The sequence below is a fragment of the Bactrocera neohumeralis genome, chromosome 5 (assembly GCF_024586455.1).
Source record: "Bactrocera neohumeralis isolate Rockhampton chromosome 5, APGP_CSIRO_Bneo_wtdbg2-racon-allhic-juicebox.fasta_v2, whole genome shotgun sequence".
Classification (NCBI taxonomy): domain Eukaryota; kingdom Metazoa; phylum Arthropoda; class Insecta; order Diptera; family Tephritidae; genus Bactrocera; species Bactrocera neohumeralis.
This window is the reverse complement of record NC_065922.1, coordinates 66,954,209-66,971,211: the sequence shown is the minus strand read 5'-3', so window position 1 is coordinate 66,971,211 and position 17,003 is coordinate 66,954,209. Positions and strand designations below refer to the sequence as shown.

Below are 17,003 nucleotides of genomic sequence, written 5' to 3'. Positions count from 1 at the left end.
TTAACAATTTTTTTTTTTTAATTTTTAAGAATCACCCTAATGTGCATATATAGTATATAGATGCTGCGCATATATCCTTTAACCTTTTATGACTTCGTAAGTCACATATTTGCTCACCAGCATTTGGCTGCCATTACACGGACTTTACTGACTTTTTGACCGGCCACAGCACACACATACACTGCGCCTCATATACAAACGGGCATTAAACGTTACACGCATCGTGTCTGCGCTTATGTCAATATAAATGCATGTATGTGCGTTTTATTGCATTTATTTATCATTCAATTAAATATTTATAAAATTACAATATAAATACACATTGTTCAACGCTGTTCACCTTTGGCCGCCGACACTTGTATGCGTCCGGCGATTGCAAATCTGAAATTTTGACCCATGCACCCGATGTATTGAAATTTTAAAATAATAAATAAATAAATGCATATAAATGGAGGCCCTATAAAGTGGTTGCGGATAATAGTCCATGTGGGAAAGTAAAGCAATATAGATTTTGAAAGTAATACAAATATTTTGAGGCGTGAACAATTTCGACATCACTGAATTTTGCATAAAGTGACTTAACTGAGAAAACAAGACTTTCTGGATAGTTGAAAATTCATGTCCACATATACCCGCTAATGAACTCGAGCCGACGACAGTCGAGTTAAAGTAACCACCCGACCCGGACCTGGACTTTTAAACTACAAGATAACTTGCACAGTGCGCATCGTTCCCAGAAAGTCGATGTTCATTATAGGTAGGACAACATTTCTCAGTACAATATGGATACTGCTCCAACCTGCTAAAAAAACCATATTAAAATCACTCTGAGAACATTCAGCTATTAGAACTTGTTTACGGAATTCATCATCATATTATCATGGGGTAGTACGACCCAGGTATAGGGAAGAAAGTGCCTCAAGAATCCTTTTCTGAACAGTCAGAATGAATTCATGAGCGCTGATCCTAACTCTAAACTTGGAATATGAATATACATAAGGGTGACAAGAACGCAATCTGTGTCAAAGTAGAAAAAATGAGCATTCACTCTGAAATTATAGCTAACAGACTGTGGTTGAAAGGTTTTACCAGAACAAGACACAATTTTATTAGAATAATTATATTATAGGTAATAAGATTTCAGCACGGAATAATTCTTTACAAATCGTGTATTGCAGAAAAGAAAGGCCAAACTTGAATGTGATTGAGTTGATGAAGGCAAAAGACCAAATATGGACTGGAATGGTATAGCAGTCAAAATTCACAAACCCCTCTGGTATCAAAGAAACTGCTTTGAAAATTTGCCGTGTGCTTGCGAAATGTCAATTCTACAGAAAGCATGCAAAGAAGAGATATATGTGGAACGAAGATGAGAAAAGGTGATCCATTTCAAGGTTCCTAACACACAGAAACTTTAAATTTAACAGGAAATGTTTGTTGCCATTCGAAAGAACATTTTTTATACCCTGAACAGGGTATATTAAGTTTGTCACGAAGTTTGTAACACCCAGAAGGAATCGTCAGAGACCCTATAAAGTATATATATAAATGATCAGTATGTCAAGCTGAATCGATTTAGCCTTGTCTGTCTGTCTGTCCGTCCGTCTGTCTGTATATATACGAACTAGTCCCTCAGTTTTTAAGATATCGTTTTGAAATTTTGCAAACATCATTTTCTCTTCAAGAAGCTGCTCATTTGTCGGAACGACCGATATCGGACCACTATAACATATAGCTGCCATACAAACTGAACGATCGGAATCAAATGCTTGTATGGAAAACTTTCACATTTGACAAGATATATTCACGAAATTTGGTATATGTTATTTTCTAAGGCAACAATGTAATCTCCCAAGAAATTGTTCAGATCGGTTAACTATAGCATATAGCTGCCATACAAACTGAACACATAGTTACTAAAAGAAATGCACATGTGAAGGGTATATTAGCTTCGATGCAGCCGAAGTTAACGTTTTTTCTTGTTGCTAATTAATTTTGCTCATTGAAAAAAGAATCTCTACTTGTATCAATTGTTGAGAAATGAGAGTGGGAAGAGTTTGGAGTTCTGGACGACTGTAGTTAGGCTTTAACTAATACCATATTTTATTTTTTCATAGATTGTACTTTTCTTTATAACTTTATTTTTAAATATTCTGTCTCTCAAAATATCCAATACTTTAAAACCACTCTGCGACTAGTTAGTAATGAACTAGTTTATTTAAAGCGCAATATTACGAATTGTCGGTTGTACAGCAATATTTTGTTATATTTTTCCGACAAGGTATGCAAATGCAAACGGTTATTCACATACACATGACCATATAAGATATGTATTTATTTTCGGCCAACATTTAGATCGCTCTCTTGGGTGCGAATTTTATGATTATTCATTGTAAAATTAATTGACATTTTATTTAGTAATTAATTGTCAGTTGACACTAAGGTATGTGTATATAAGTATGTACATATATATGCGAAAGTCAGCAGCTAGGTGAGTAGCGTACAACATTGTGTCATAGAATATTCTCGTATAGTTTTATGCGCAAATGTTTATGTTTTGGCAATTATTGTAATTTTAGTAATCATTACATATGTATTTACCGCATTTTTATTAGTATTGACAAACATTTAATGACCGCACACAATTATTGCCACAATTTGTTGTTGCTTTGTGCTCAACTCACTTCAAATCAGTTGTTACACTGCACACAAAAAATGTGTAGATAATGCGCGATTATAATAATTTGCCAAAAAGTTAACACATTTGCTTGATAACAAAAGCATAACGGTGCAGTGAGGCGTGAAATAAAAAAATAATGAATAATTTTCAATTGCTTTGAATGGTAAATGGAAAAAAATTTTTTATATTCAAATATTTTGTTACTAGATTACAAACATAATTTGATATAATAACCAGGAAAGCTGTTTTTCAATCCAAAATATTTTTTTTTCTAGTTTGAAAACTGGAAGAATCGAACCACAGAAGCTTAATTTGATTTTTAAGTCCAAACAAATCACCTTTTTTTGTTATTTCGTGAAAAGCCTACTCATGTCTGCCGAAATCTGATGAAGAGTCAATATTCCACAGCTCTTGAATTAGTTACCGAATTAAACTGCTAACTTTTGAAGTATGTTATGTACTGAAGCCACTGTCACTACTTTGCTTGGAAGACCACCTTTTAACCCTAAGTGACTACCATTCACCTCAAGATTCAGAAGATCACCCCAATATGACGTTATCGATAATTTTCGTCCATTTTCTTCCTTTTGATTTGCTAGTATTTATGCCTACTTCAAAACTGCCGTTTCTTCGCTTTTAAAACATGGCCCATTTGTACTCAGGCAATTAATGTCAACATCACCATGTAGCTAATTTGATGACACAACTTATCCGATAAGTTTTCAAGAAGTAACATTCACTCTATGCGAAAGCGAAACTGGAGAGTAAAAAATTAGGAATTTTTTGGTATAGTTAGCCATTTCTTCAACAAGCCCAATATATAAAATATTGACGGGTCTAGAACCTAGAAAGTTCTTCACATTAAGTACCAAGAACCCTACAGTTAATCCTAGTTTCCTTTTTCTTCAGTTTCTTAGCTTAACATCAGCTATCAATCTCAACTTTGAGTATGAAATTAAGAGATATTAGTACCGTGAAGTGGATCCGTACTGTAGAGTGGAATGCGCGAAAGTCTACAAAAAGATGCGGCGACTAACAAAAGGTTTCAAGACCGGAGCCTACACTTGTAGAAACCCCAGAAGTGATCTAGTGACTGATGCCAGAGCATACTGAAATTATGGAGCGAACATTTCTCCAGCCTGCTGAATGGCAGTGAAAGATAAGCCCCCTAACATCGCATATAAAGTTCTCTCGAAAGTATTGTGTAAAAGATTAAAGCCCACCGTCAACAAACTAATTGGACCTTATCAGTGTGGCTTTAGACCTGGAAAATCAACAACTGACCAGATATTCACCATACTCCAAATCTTGGAAAAGTCCAGTAAAAAGAGAATCGACACTCACCACCTCTTCGCCTGTGTAAACTGACGTTGAGCAATACCAAATGCTATGTCAGGATCGGCAAGGACCTCTCGTGCTTTCGCGTATCTTGGAACCAGCATTAACACCAACAACAACGTCAGGCTCGAAATCCAACTCAGAATAACTATTTCCAACAAGTGTTACTTCCGACTGAGTAGGCACCTGAGAAGTAAAGTTCTCTCTCGACAAACAAAGACCAAATTCTACGAGTCAATCGTCATCCCCGACCTGCTGTGGGGTACAGAGACATGGACGATGACAACATCTGATAAGTCGGCGTTACGAGTTTTCGAGAGAAAGGTTACGCGGAACATTTATGGTCCTTTGTGCATTGCCAACGGCGAATACCGTAGTCGATGGAACGTTGAGCTGTACGTGATATACGACGAGATACGCTGGCTAGATGATGTCATCCGAATGGATAAAAACATTCTGCTATCTACTTTTTCTAATTAAACCCATTTCCGCAGCCTCAGCCTTTCGAAAAACTTTCTTTCCAAATATTTTTTCTAGCATTTTGTTTACCATAGACGGAGAAGATTATAATATTTGATTTCCTGACCGAATCCCGCACAAATACTTGACTGCCGTGAGATCGGCAAATGTTTTATTTTTTTAACTCGACTGTGGAAATGTTTTACGTCTCTGTATATGCAAACTCTTTTATTCATGAAAGGTGTACAGAACATCTAACTATATGTCGGAGTAGCTCTCATATTACTGTGTAGCTATTTGAGAACTTACGATTTAAGCTTCCAGCCTTCTACCAATGGCTCTGGATAGACTATAAATATCTTTTCTACTACGAACATCGTACTCAATGATTACAGAGTTCTCATATAGCGCTGAAAATAAAGTGAGCTTGGAAGAGATTTCGTCTTTGATGTAAAATAATCGCAAACGATTATCATATCTAAAAATACATCTACTCAAATTTCCTGACTTCGGAGAACAAGACAAGTCTACTAAACTACAAACTAAACTTCTCTTATTTGGTGGTTGAGCTTCTCCCATAATAATTTTATGGAGAGCGAAAATACTGTGAGAAAATAATCGTCAATAATAGACCAATAAAATAGGCAGATAAAAAATTAATGCTTGGCTTTAGTGTATAACACAAAAGCTGTGAAACTTAACGGAACATATACTATATAGTAGATCGAGTCATCCATCAAAAACTTTAAATTTTAGTGTCTCATGAAATCGGTTCAAAAAACAGACAAATTGTTTATGAAGTCGAAATTTTCGAGATCATGCCCTGATTGTTCTTTAAAAGACTGGAAATTCCAAAGATAAGATTTTGTAAATAGTTACAGTTGTAATGAAGACAGAGTCGCTGCTTAAATAAGTCATATTTTCTAATGTATGACATTCTTTTGTAATGGATTTTCACCTTTCCGTAGCAACGAGTTCCGCGCTCCACTGGTGGATGCCACTACATATTTATCCGAATACTGTGACATAATTTAAACAAAAATTCAAATCCACTGCAGTCATAAACTTAAGACCAGACGGAAATTATGCTCAATACCTTTGGGAAGTCGCAAATGCCAACAGTCGTCGGGGCAATGGCAGGAAGTTGACGCTGCCGTGAGATCAACTCGACATTGCTGAGAAGCGCGACGCAAAAAAGTGAAGGAAATAAATTTTTCACGGACACGCAGCAATGGCAGCAGCTGCCAACCGAATAGAGAGCGGCAGCACGAGACAAAGGTTAGCATTAAGGAAGGCGGAAAGTAAGAATACCGGATGCGGGCAGACAACTTTGAAGCGCGCAGCGTATATACATAGATTACGGTATTTGTGTTTGTGTGTATTTCCATTTGAATTTTCGTATTAAAAAGATAAAGTTTTATTAGTTTTCGGATATCTCTAGCAGCGACGAGCGAAGTAAACACAAACATGGCGTATCAGGTTCAAAAGCTACCCCACAGAAGATGCTCACCATCAACTGATATATAGCTAAATATACCTAATGACAGCGCGAAATTATTAAAGATTGTTATAATAAATGTAATAAAGAGTGCCGAATGGCTAGACAAAACGCAGGCGAGCGACGAAAACAAGAGGTAATTAAATGAGTGAAATATGATTAAATAACATTACACAAAATTAAAAAAAAAATCGACCTTCATTGACCTTACTTTAGAAAGAAATTTTGGTCAAATTGGGCACCCAATGGGGTACTCATTTACAAAACTTAATGTCGTAAACTCTTAGAGTCGTCCTACATTTTTTATAACTGCCATCGTAAGAAGGTCTTTGAGCATTATGTAACTGTCAGAGAAGCCTAGCTGGAATATTAAATTGTCGCCGTACTCCTATTTTTCTACTTATTGGCGTAGACACCGCTTACCCGGTTATAGCCGAGTTACAACAGCCAATTGAAGATTCCAAGAGTAGCCAGGTCCTCTGCACATGGTCTTTCCAAGCAGTTGAACTTTTCCTCTTTCTCTGCTTCCCCTAGCGAATACTGTGTCGATTACTCTTAGAACTGAAGTGTTTTCATCTATTCGAACGACATGACTTAGCCAGCGTAGCCGCTGCCTCTTATTTCGGCGTCGAACTCCAGAAACCAATATTCTCCCCATAAGGCTGAACGGAATTTTTTATAAAGTGGTCAGTGACCTTTATTAGTTCTAATTAAGGTCCACAACAAAATATTATTGAACTAAAAACATTGTATGTTATGCTTTCGAATCTATGTGATTTAAACCACTATCTCTAGAATATCGACCCCTGTCCCACAAGTATATCTATACTATGATATTAAAACGACTAATTCAAATGTTCCTCACACTAACAGACAAAGCGTATACACACGTCTTCCGTCAAGTACTTGTGTGGAAAACAATTTTCATTTGCCGATCATTGATATCTTCGAGAAGTAAGGCTAGATAATTATCCAAGGCAATAATGTAATCACTGAAAATATTACATTACGGTAAATAGGGTTCTTCTGGAATGCGTAAGATCGCATGCGATCTATGGGGCTCCTCAATATTAGCAAGGCTGGTCTTTCCCTAGTTATTGCGATTATATCCAGAAACGTCCATGAGTTACGATAAATACCTAGCTGTGGAAATTGTTTAGAAGTAGTTTTTAAAAGTATAATATTTTCGAAAAATTTAATTTAGCTTGAATTGAATGCCTTGAATTTTGTAGTAGGCGAAACAGTTGAAATAGAAGTCAATGGATAAGCAGAATATTGATTAAGAAATTGTGCTTTAAGTTTAATGATTAGTTGGACGAATTCTTCTTCAGTCGGGTACTGAATCGAAAACCTACAAAGCTGCAGAGTTCTCTTCCATACGGACAACATCATGACCTAGCCAGCGCAGCCACTGTCTCTTGATTCTCTGAACTATGTTAATTTCGTCGTATATTTCGTACAAATCATCGTTTCATCGTCTGCGGTATTCGCCGTTACCAATACGCAAAGGACCATATAACCTTTCTCTCTATCATTTCAAAGGACGACTTATATAGCAGGACGGAATGATAAGGGACTTGTAAAGTTTGGTCTTTGTTCGTCGAGAGAGGACTTTACTTTTCAATTGCCTACTTAGTCCAAAGTAGCACCTGTTGGCAAAATTTATTCTGCGTCGAATTTCAAGGCTGATAATGTTCTAGGTGTTGATGTTGGTTCTAAGATAGAGGGTGTAATGGTATATAGTCATGCTGCTGGGTTAGCAGTTACAGCCGTAGGGTTATACCTAATTCCTACTCTTGCGTCCTCGCCGCGCACACTGGAAATCTGTGTAATCCTTGTGTAAGATGTGGTACCCAACCCGGAACCTGGGGTCACGGCTAAAAGAGAAGAATCTTCAGAAAAGCCACTCCAGCATTTTCGGTTTAAAGCTTCCTTGAAGTCTAATTGCAGCGCCTGTTCACCAGAGCTGTAATTGCGAGCGGCCGTCGGTCTTGAAACAAGCGGCTCATATATAATTGTATATAAAACAATACCACTCGCCTATTGACAGAGTAGGCAATTGCCACCTAGAAACCACTCCCGGTGAAAAAGAAAATGGGACGAATAATTACAAGAAATTCTGGGTTCCATAATAGGCACTGGGTTTGCCTAAGTTTAGCAATTGGCGAATCCAACATATAACTGTTATATCTTACTCTTATAAACAGATATAATTGGATAGAGAATGCTAAAGGAAGATATATTCCAACCTTCATTAGGCAGTGAAGTGGCCAAACGAAGATTCATAAACCTTCTAACTCGGACATAAACTATCAACAACTGGACTCTCAGAAGGGAGTAATCACTCAGAGGCGGCCAGCCTTGGCTTAAAGTAGAGGTATACGTTATTCACTTGCTAGACAATCCGGGAGTTGTATTGGGACCTTCTGATGCTTCCATCTTAAAGGCAGGTCTTAGCGTCAGATGATTACTAGGGATACGATTTGTCTGATGGAAAACCTGTTAAAAAAGACTGTTGCAGTCTTTTAAACAATACAAACGAGGTTTTCTATCTGAGTGGTATTTGAAATGGCAACAAGTTAACGAAGAAAGCAATGCTTATTAGTTCCAAATCGGATCATTCTAACTATGATAAATAAAATCGAAAAGTTAATGCAAAAAGAACGGAAATTTTTACTGAACTTTATTTAAGATTTTAAAGCTTTCAAAAGCTATTTTGAGGAACTACGACTTCAATTAAGAATTAATTCATTCTAAGCCAATTTGAAAATTATTATATGACCACTGTACCATTTAAGAATTAATTACATATTCAATTTCCACTCCAATTATCACAGCTATTTACCAAAAGCGCAAATCATTTAACAACACTTTGTAGCGATAATTTTCCATTTAATAATTTAATTCACCCAAATTATTTGGTGATAATATCTATGGCACCAAAAGACTCCACAAAGAAGCCATATAAGTAAAATTTTTATGACCAAACGAGAGCTACTCGGCGCGCGCGCGAAATGCACAGCGGCTGCAGACCCTAACAAGCTAGAAATGATTACTTTAATTATAGGTGAAATAGCCCGTAATAGTCGAACTAAAATAATATGCATGAAATAATGCAAAATAAATATAATTATTATAATTATTAAATGACAACACAAAGCGGACTAACACCAAGCGGATTATCGCGCTATCCACGCGTATGGTTAAGTGAAGTATGAAAATTGCCGAATATTTGGCAACTCAATTTAATGAATCGGACTATAAAAGCCAAGCCGGTCAAAGCCAACAACACATTAAGAGTAACACTCTGCAAATCGGCGCGCATTAGTAAAAACTTCCTTTGTATTACAAAAATGTCGAAGTCCTTTCTACTCTTCCTACTGCTAACGGTGCTTAGCTGTGGTTTGGTGGTAAGTGAGCTGAAAGCCTATATACTGAACTTCCACTGTAAATAATGTCATCTCATAACTGGCAGCTCGCAAGCCCGCAGGCAGGCTCTACTACCGCATCACCTTCAACTGGTTCAACATCGAATGGCGGAGCTGACGCCCAGAACATACGCGGAGGTATCAAATTCACTAAATTATAAAAAACACTTTTTCCAGTTTTAGAATTAATAATAAACATTGCTACTAAACCCAAGCTCCGTGCCGTGGTCCGCCAGCTGTTGGGCAGTACAAATTCAACTGATTCAAGATGACGAATAAGGAAATGTAATTGGACGGGATTTGAGCAGCAGCTGCTGGAAATATTGCCTCAAAACTCTAAATAATAGATAGCGACCTCAAAATTGTTTCGTTCAATAAAACTTGCTTGGCATTTCATTTAATGGTTTTCTTAATTATATATATTTCATTAAGTCGATTAGGACGTAGGTAAAACATCCGGCTAAAAAACTGCTGAAAAAAATTGCTGAAAAAAACTGCTGAAAAAAAACTATAATAATCCACAATTTTACTTTAAAGTTGAGACAACTTGATCAATCTTTTGATTTTGACATCGTCGGAGGCTATGGATTAGGTCAAAGTCACAATTTGAATTCAAAAACAGAAATTTAACATGATTACATTTAAACAGTTATTTCGCAGAAGTTTGGAACTCAGATAGCAGAAGTTTTCTGTTATCATTAGTAATAGATTATAGGTATCCAAACAAAAGCTCCTTTAAACATTCCTCGAACCAAAAATATCTGGAAATTACTATACGGTCCTTTACTCGAAACATACTTACTTGGTTTCAACCATAATATCACTCCAACTTTCAAAAATTTAGCGATATTTTGTGTTTTTCTTCAGTGGCTGTTGCTAAAGATGGCGAACGCATTTATTACATACAGTTCCTTATGAATACCATCAAGTGAACTTCTTTATTTTGAGTCCCCACAAAACTGCTTCGGCTTTGTATTTTTATTCCAACTCGCTCACTCTCTGAAAGTGTAAGCTTGCAGTTGCTTAAGCCATGATCTCGCATAGACGGGACAATCAAAGAGGAAGTGCAAGTAGAAGTCCGGTAAGATTCTCAACTTTATCGCGTGGATACCGAGAAGGTAGTGATCCCTTACAACTAGGGATATACTGAACTTATCCGGAGCAAAAAGCACACCAGGCCTATAGCGATTCACTTTGGGCCAAAAAGATCTTCCGACAGCACAAGACGTAATAGTATCCCAATGCTGAGAGATCGGATCTTCGACCTGTTCATATTCTATTGCTAGCGGGACAAGAGGCCTTTCTTGTCATCTCGTCAACTTTATAATTACCTTATCTGGCACGCATACTAGTCTCATCACGAAGTGCCTCGATGACATTGTTAGCGAGATAAGGCTTTCCTTAAGTAGGTTGAACACACAAACAGTTAACTCAAGGTATTCAAAATCACTAGATTTAGTAGTCCTTTCTGTGAAGAAGTTTATACTCGGGAGCAGTTATATCTAAGTAAGTTGTACATTTACATCGAGTAAACATTTCGTGCACTAAATGCATCTAATTGATGTGACTAAAGTGGACTGGTAGAGAACTGGAGGAGCCATGTAAGATCACATATAAACCATAAATTGATAAGTAATAAATTTATCTACAGCGAGAGGCAAAAATGCCTCAGAAAGTTATCAACTTCGCACAACATATGATTTGGCTTAAGTCAAAAGTTGGTAGAAAATCTCACTCAATGTCAAAGCATGTTAGGTTAGGATAAGTATTTACCTGGGCTCTGATATCTCGGAAGCCTATTAAAATCCTACTTAGACAGCTAAACATGCCACGCTTGGTCTGTTCTGTCCAGTATTTCCAGTTGTACATAGATCAAAAAGCCCATAGCATATCGATGAAACGCACAGGGCATGCCATAAATTTACTAAAACGGCTAATAGCAACTCCAGACAATTCGACGTGTTCGTAAAAAATATGGCAACAAAGATGCTTCAAACCTTGGCTGACGAAATTTGGAGAGTGCAGGAGAAATATGTTGACAACATGTGTAAATGTGTCAACCTCATCTCTCTGATTGTCATTTCAACAAGTTGCCTTACTAAGTCCCAACAGTTCAATGGACCCCTGCTGGTTATAAGCTTTCGTTAAGCCTATTAATCCAGTGTTCGATGGCACGAAGACAGGGTAATCCCTGCTAGTTGACATCCTAATAAAATTTGGGTAAGGTGCCTCATCGGGTTTACAATTACTGCCGATTTCACTGTGGCCAAGCAAGATAAGATATTGGTAAACATTGACACTAGACAGCCTGTGTTGCTTCACCCCTCATACCACCGCCATACAGAGCCGCAACAAAATCCTCAGATTTGCCAGAACACTGCAGTCCTAACTATAACAGGTGGCCTCTTGGTGTCTCTGATCGAAAATCTACACAGTGAGGCCCTTATAGTTAAAGAGCATAATAAACTTCTCTACAAGCAGTTTTTGTTGGGATGATTTCCACGAAAAGTGTAGTCGCCTGCTTGAAACAGAGTCGTCTCCTAGGAATTTCCAGAGGTCTTTCCTCAACTACGTCGACGACATAAAACAATACGCCAACCAGCCTTCGGATGCAACAACTTCAGACATGCCCTGACCGTCATTCACAGTGGAGCAATAAACACCTTCACCGACTTCCTCTCAGTGAATAGCGTACTTGGAGTCAAATCACCACCAATTGCAGACGACGAATTTGCGTTGCCGCAAGAATGAGAGTAATTTATCCAGAATCGACCCCGACATGTCAAATACTTGTATATGTCCAGCATCCAACGAGTCCCCGCATGACACAAACCACCTCTTTGCATGCCCAACTAACCTTACACATCTGACACCTCTCTCCCTATGGTCCGACCACGTCAAAATAGCATGTTTCTTGGGTCTACCGTTAGATGACCTCGATGACAACTTATCTGCACCTTACCACCCTAACGGGGACCATTAGATGTAGAAATAGATGAAAATATCAGAAACTCATTTCTGATGAGCTCGACAAAATTTTAAATAAGTGGATAAAAACAGTGAATATTAAGTCGCTCAGAGCACGATTTCTAACTTAAAAGGATCTCAAAAACTTCGCTGTATTCTAAAGTACAGTAAAAAGTTACGACGTAGTGCAGACATTGAAGAGGATCCTCAGTCAGACTTCAGCTATGGAGTTCGAAAATAATCTCTGAGCGCTCCTTTCAAATTGTATTCCAAAAGTAGACTTTATATCTTGAAAAGTCAATTTTCTTGCTTAAAAATATTGAGTTGTTGAAATATATATTCCCAGTTTTAAGTATTATTTTAAAGAATTTTTTTGTGTTTTCCTGCAGTTTACCGTTTTCTCATGCCTTTTCTTCAATATTCCGTAGCTTGACCGCTACAAACATAATTGTAGGCGAGTTTGGCAACCCAAAAAATTACAATAACAATTTACTGCACGGTACTCGCATATAACCACATTAAGTGGTCATATTTATGCATCGACAAAACCAAGCATTTTATGTTTATAATTAAGTTGGAATTTATTACTGCGGCAGATAAAATGCAGCAAAGACAATAATTTACCTTTATGGTTTTATTAAGCCAATAACAACAGCTGGCAAAAAATTAAACAACAACACCAAGTGAGCATTGAGTGGACTGGGGTGGAAGTATATTATATACTCACATTGAAGGAAAAAGAAAAAGTAGACGATTTGCTGACACAAAATTAAAACTGTTTTTTTTCGAACAACTTTTTGTTGGAAGAATTGAATTTTCTTTTAATTATACAAAATTTTTGTAATTTTTTAATGCATTTTAATTTGAAATTTGTTAAAAAAACAGAAGTGAGTTATTTGCTATAAAATTGTAGATCTGTAGAGTTAAGACCAAAACTGATTCATAGAGGTTTATCCGTTGTCCAAGGCTTTGTTAGTATGTAGTTAGACGATTCAACTAGCCCGAGCTGGTGCTATTGGTTGGTGGGGGACCGCGTCCTGCAGAAAAATAGTAAAATGTTAAGAAAATGGAGGCTGCGTTTATTAAGTGAACGCATAAAGAGTGCAGATGGAATGGTGAAATTTTGTGAAAAAAGTGCTTTGTATATCAATATGTACACGGACATGAGACCTTGGCTTGGGATTTGAAAAGAGTTGTGTTGCCAAATATATGTATGTGAAGTTTGGAGCCACCTTTAAATTTTTTAATCGAATTCTTCCAAAAATCTTTAGAAAATCTGGGCTATAAACAAAACTAGGCAATTCTACATAACTTCTCGCTAAGATATGTATGTAGTATATGGCTCTGTATTAAAAGAACAAGCTTCGTATGATAACAACTTTTCAAAATGTCTTAGAACAAACATGACTAACGTTCTGTTTTTCGTATAAATAACCATATATACATGAAAGCTTTGAAAGCACAATCGGCAGAAGTCGCTGATATCGAAATAATACTGTGAAACTTTTGACTTTATATTTAAAAGCTTTTTGAGTTCTTTCTATGTACTATATATATGTATTTGGACTAATTTGATTTATTTTCAAAATAGCCTAATTTCGAGGACAAACTCGAATGTGTCAACAATAAAGAGTTTCACGAGCTGCAGAAGCTTGAAAATGTCTAGAAGAATAAAAACATCTGAACTTTTAAATCAATTTATATACATAATTTAGAAAAATAATGATTTCTCGAAATTCTAAATCATTTAGGGAACTCGTATCACTTATAGTTCGTATAAATATGAAAGCTTTCAGCATACAACACGAGAAAGCTTAGTTTAATTTGAGCTTTAAAAGCAAGAAAATATTGTATATTTTTATTATTTTGTAGTTGAAAAATATAATAATAACGCTAACACTAAGTAAGCTTTTGTATGATAGAAGCTTTCATAAAAAGTTTTGCACTGCAAGTTTTCAAATTTAGAAAATAAATTTTCGCAATTCTAAATCATATATGGAACTTGCATCATTTATAGTTTATGTAAAAATGAAAGCTTTTAGCATACAAAACGAGAAAGCTTAATGTGATTTGAGCTTTAAACGCGCTTTCATTGGAAAATGTTGTTTTGTTTTTAATTTTGTAATTAACAAATATAATAATGTCGCTAATACTAATTAAGCTTTTATATGATAAGAGCTTTCATAGAAAGTTTCCAAAATTAAGAAAAAAATTTAGTTTTCGCGAATTTTAAATCACACACTTATAGTTCGTTCAAAAATGAAAGCTTCTAGTATAGCAAATAAGAAAGCTTAGTGTGCTTTTTCGAACTTTGAGCTTTAAAAGCATTTTTATTTGTTCAATTCACAACCTGTCGTAAAGCATCGTAAAATTATAAAATTATAAATTTTTTAACTTGTTTTTTTATAATTTTACGATTTTACGATGCTTTACGACAGGTTGTGAATTGCTCAATTGAAAAAAAAGATACAATTTGTGTATTCATAAATTATGATAATACTGGTAGCACCAATGCTATTTGAACTTTCGTATGATGGAAAGATATTCATAAATATTCATGAAAGCATCTGGTATAGCAAATAAGAAAGCTTAGTGTGCTTTTTCGATGGCTGAAATTTAGAAGCATTTTCATTGAAAAAAAATCTTAGTGTGCTTTTTCGAAGGCTGAGCTTTGAAAACATTTTCATTGAAAAAAAGATAAAATTTGTGTATTCATAAAATATAATAATAACACTTATGCTAATTTAACTTTCATTTGATGGAAAGCTATTCATAAAGAGCTCCCAAATTTTAGAAAAACATTTAGAATTTGAAATTACTGAAATTTAATTATTTCTGAAAATGAAAGCTTAGTGGGCTTTTTGTAGTATTGAGCTTTTAAACCAGTTTTATGGAAATTATTTATATATTTTTCTTTAATTTGGTAGTAAGAAAGTATAACAATAATCTGAACATAGAAAATATTATGCAAAGGTATGTAATAAGCATTTTAGAAGCACTGTGCTTTGCAAGTTCAGTAAGTTTTTTTTTTTTCAAAGAAATGATGCTTGTGGTAAAGACCTCAATAAGTCTCAAAAATGTATAACAACAGTGTTAGCTTACTAATATCCTAGTCACATCGGGCATATATGTATAGGTAAACTAACTATTGTGCTTTTCTGATATGGAAATCTTGTTCTTACATCTACTTACGGCCGTTTGGTGGTGGACCGCTAGGACGTGGTCCATTTGGTGGAGGACCGCTAGGTGGTGTACCACTTGGTTGTGGAAGAGCCTGAAACGATAAACAAAAATATTTACGTATACGAGAAGTTTCAAATGTTTAATTCTCTGTTGATATTTTATATATTTGCAATTATTGACACACCATTATGACGCCGAAGAATGCGCTTATTATTAGAACAATCAGGAAATTCAATTTCATTTTGTTAGCACGATTTATGACAAACTGATGTAGAGCCATCAGTGATGAGCGGCTTTTATAATGGACTGTCAACATTTTTTGCACTTCATTAGGGTAGAGCGAAAATTTTTAGAAGTTTTTTTAAACATTTTTTTTTATATAATCAGTGAGTCTGCAAAGACTTGTTAAATGAAGTTTGTAGAGTATTGATAGATTAGGAGGTGGAGTGTTTGAAGGGTACAATTTTGAGCTCAAGCAAAATATTTTTTTTGTATATTTCATTTTATGGTCCTTTTTTTGACTCGGAAACCAAATGTAAATGTTGTAAAAAATATATATCTCTAAAACTTCAAAAGCAAGAAATATACTCCGCCCTAAAAGTACAAAAAAGTAGAAATATATACAGGGTGTGGAATATTTTATGTCGTCAATAAGGGTTTGGGAATGACTGGAGTACAGTTTTCACTTTTTTTTTCAAATAACCGTGTCGACCGCAGAGAGATGAAGTCAAATGTGAAGATAAGATTGACCAGTTAATGTCACACACAATCGACGCCGGGGGTCCAGGACATATTTCTACTGAAATTGTATAGTTTCAATCGCGGTTGAATATTGGTCGCGGTCCAATTGAAAACATGTTTGAAACCTTCAGAGTCCATACAATCCGGTTTAATATTGGACGTTGTTCTGTTGACAACTCGTTTGTGGCCTCTAAATTGCAGGTAATGAGACAAAATCCAACGAATTTCTCTTTCAAAAGTTTGTTGTCTATAATTAGTCAAAGTTGTCGCACCCTGTATATATGTAAGTACTTAATTTTATTTTTTACTTTTTTATTCCAAATCAAAATCAATTATAAATAGACCGAATGCAAGCAAGCATGAAGTGCAATTAAGTATTTAAAAGCAGATATAGTTAGTAAGATAATGGAATTAATTTGAGAGAGTGTAAAAAGTGACACATGTTTCAAACGAATAACTAAAACACTAACAAAAAGTTAGAATAGTATAATTTCGTAGAATTGCGTTTTCATATTTTTTTTTTGTTAAATGCGAACTTAATTCGGAAATGAGTGAGCGAAACTAGAAAGCAATAATTTTTGTTATAATTTTATTTCAAATTAGCAAAACATTAACTACTTTGAACTACATTCAAACAAATTAAAGCACACGTTTTTTTCAAAAACAGCTAAAATTGAAAATAAGTTGTAATAAAAAAACTCACTTTGAT

At 35.5% G+C, this 17,003-nt stretch overlaps 2 long non-coding RNA genes across 3 annotated transcripts; one reads left to right on the top strand and one right to left on the bottom strand.

Moving 5' to 3' along the window:
* Positions 1-9,273: 9,273 nt before the first annotated feature.
* LOC126759027 (uncharacterized) lies at positions 9,274-9,799 on the top strand. The gene is made up of 3 exons (XR_007666941.1): positions 9,274-9,385; positions 9,451-9,541; positions 9,619-9,799. It is a non-coding gene; the product is annotated as an uncharacterized LOC126759027 (long non-coding RNA).
* A 3,406-nt stretch (positions 9,800-13,205) lies between these two features.
* Positions 13,206-15,820, bottom strand: LOC126758165 (uncharacterized). 2 transcript variants are annotated; one of them, XR_007666826.1, is made up of 3 exons: positions 15,738-15,820; positions 15,553-15,644; positions 13,206-13,407 (listed from the first exon to the last, which is right to left on the bottom strand). It is a non-coding gene; the product is annotated as an uncharacterized LOC126758165 (long non-coding RNA). The 2 variants fall into 2 exon arrangements; XR_007666825.1 differs by having other exon boundaries at positions 15,563-15,644.
* Between the last annotated feature and the right edge of the window lie 1,183 nt (positions 15,821-17,003).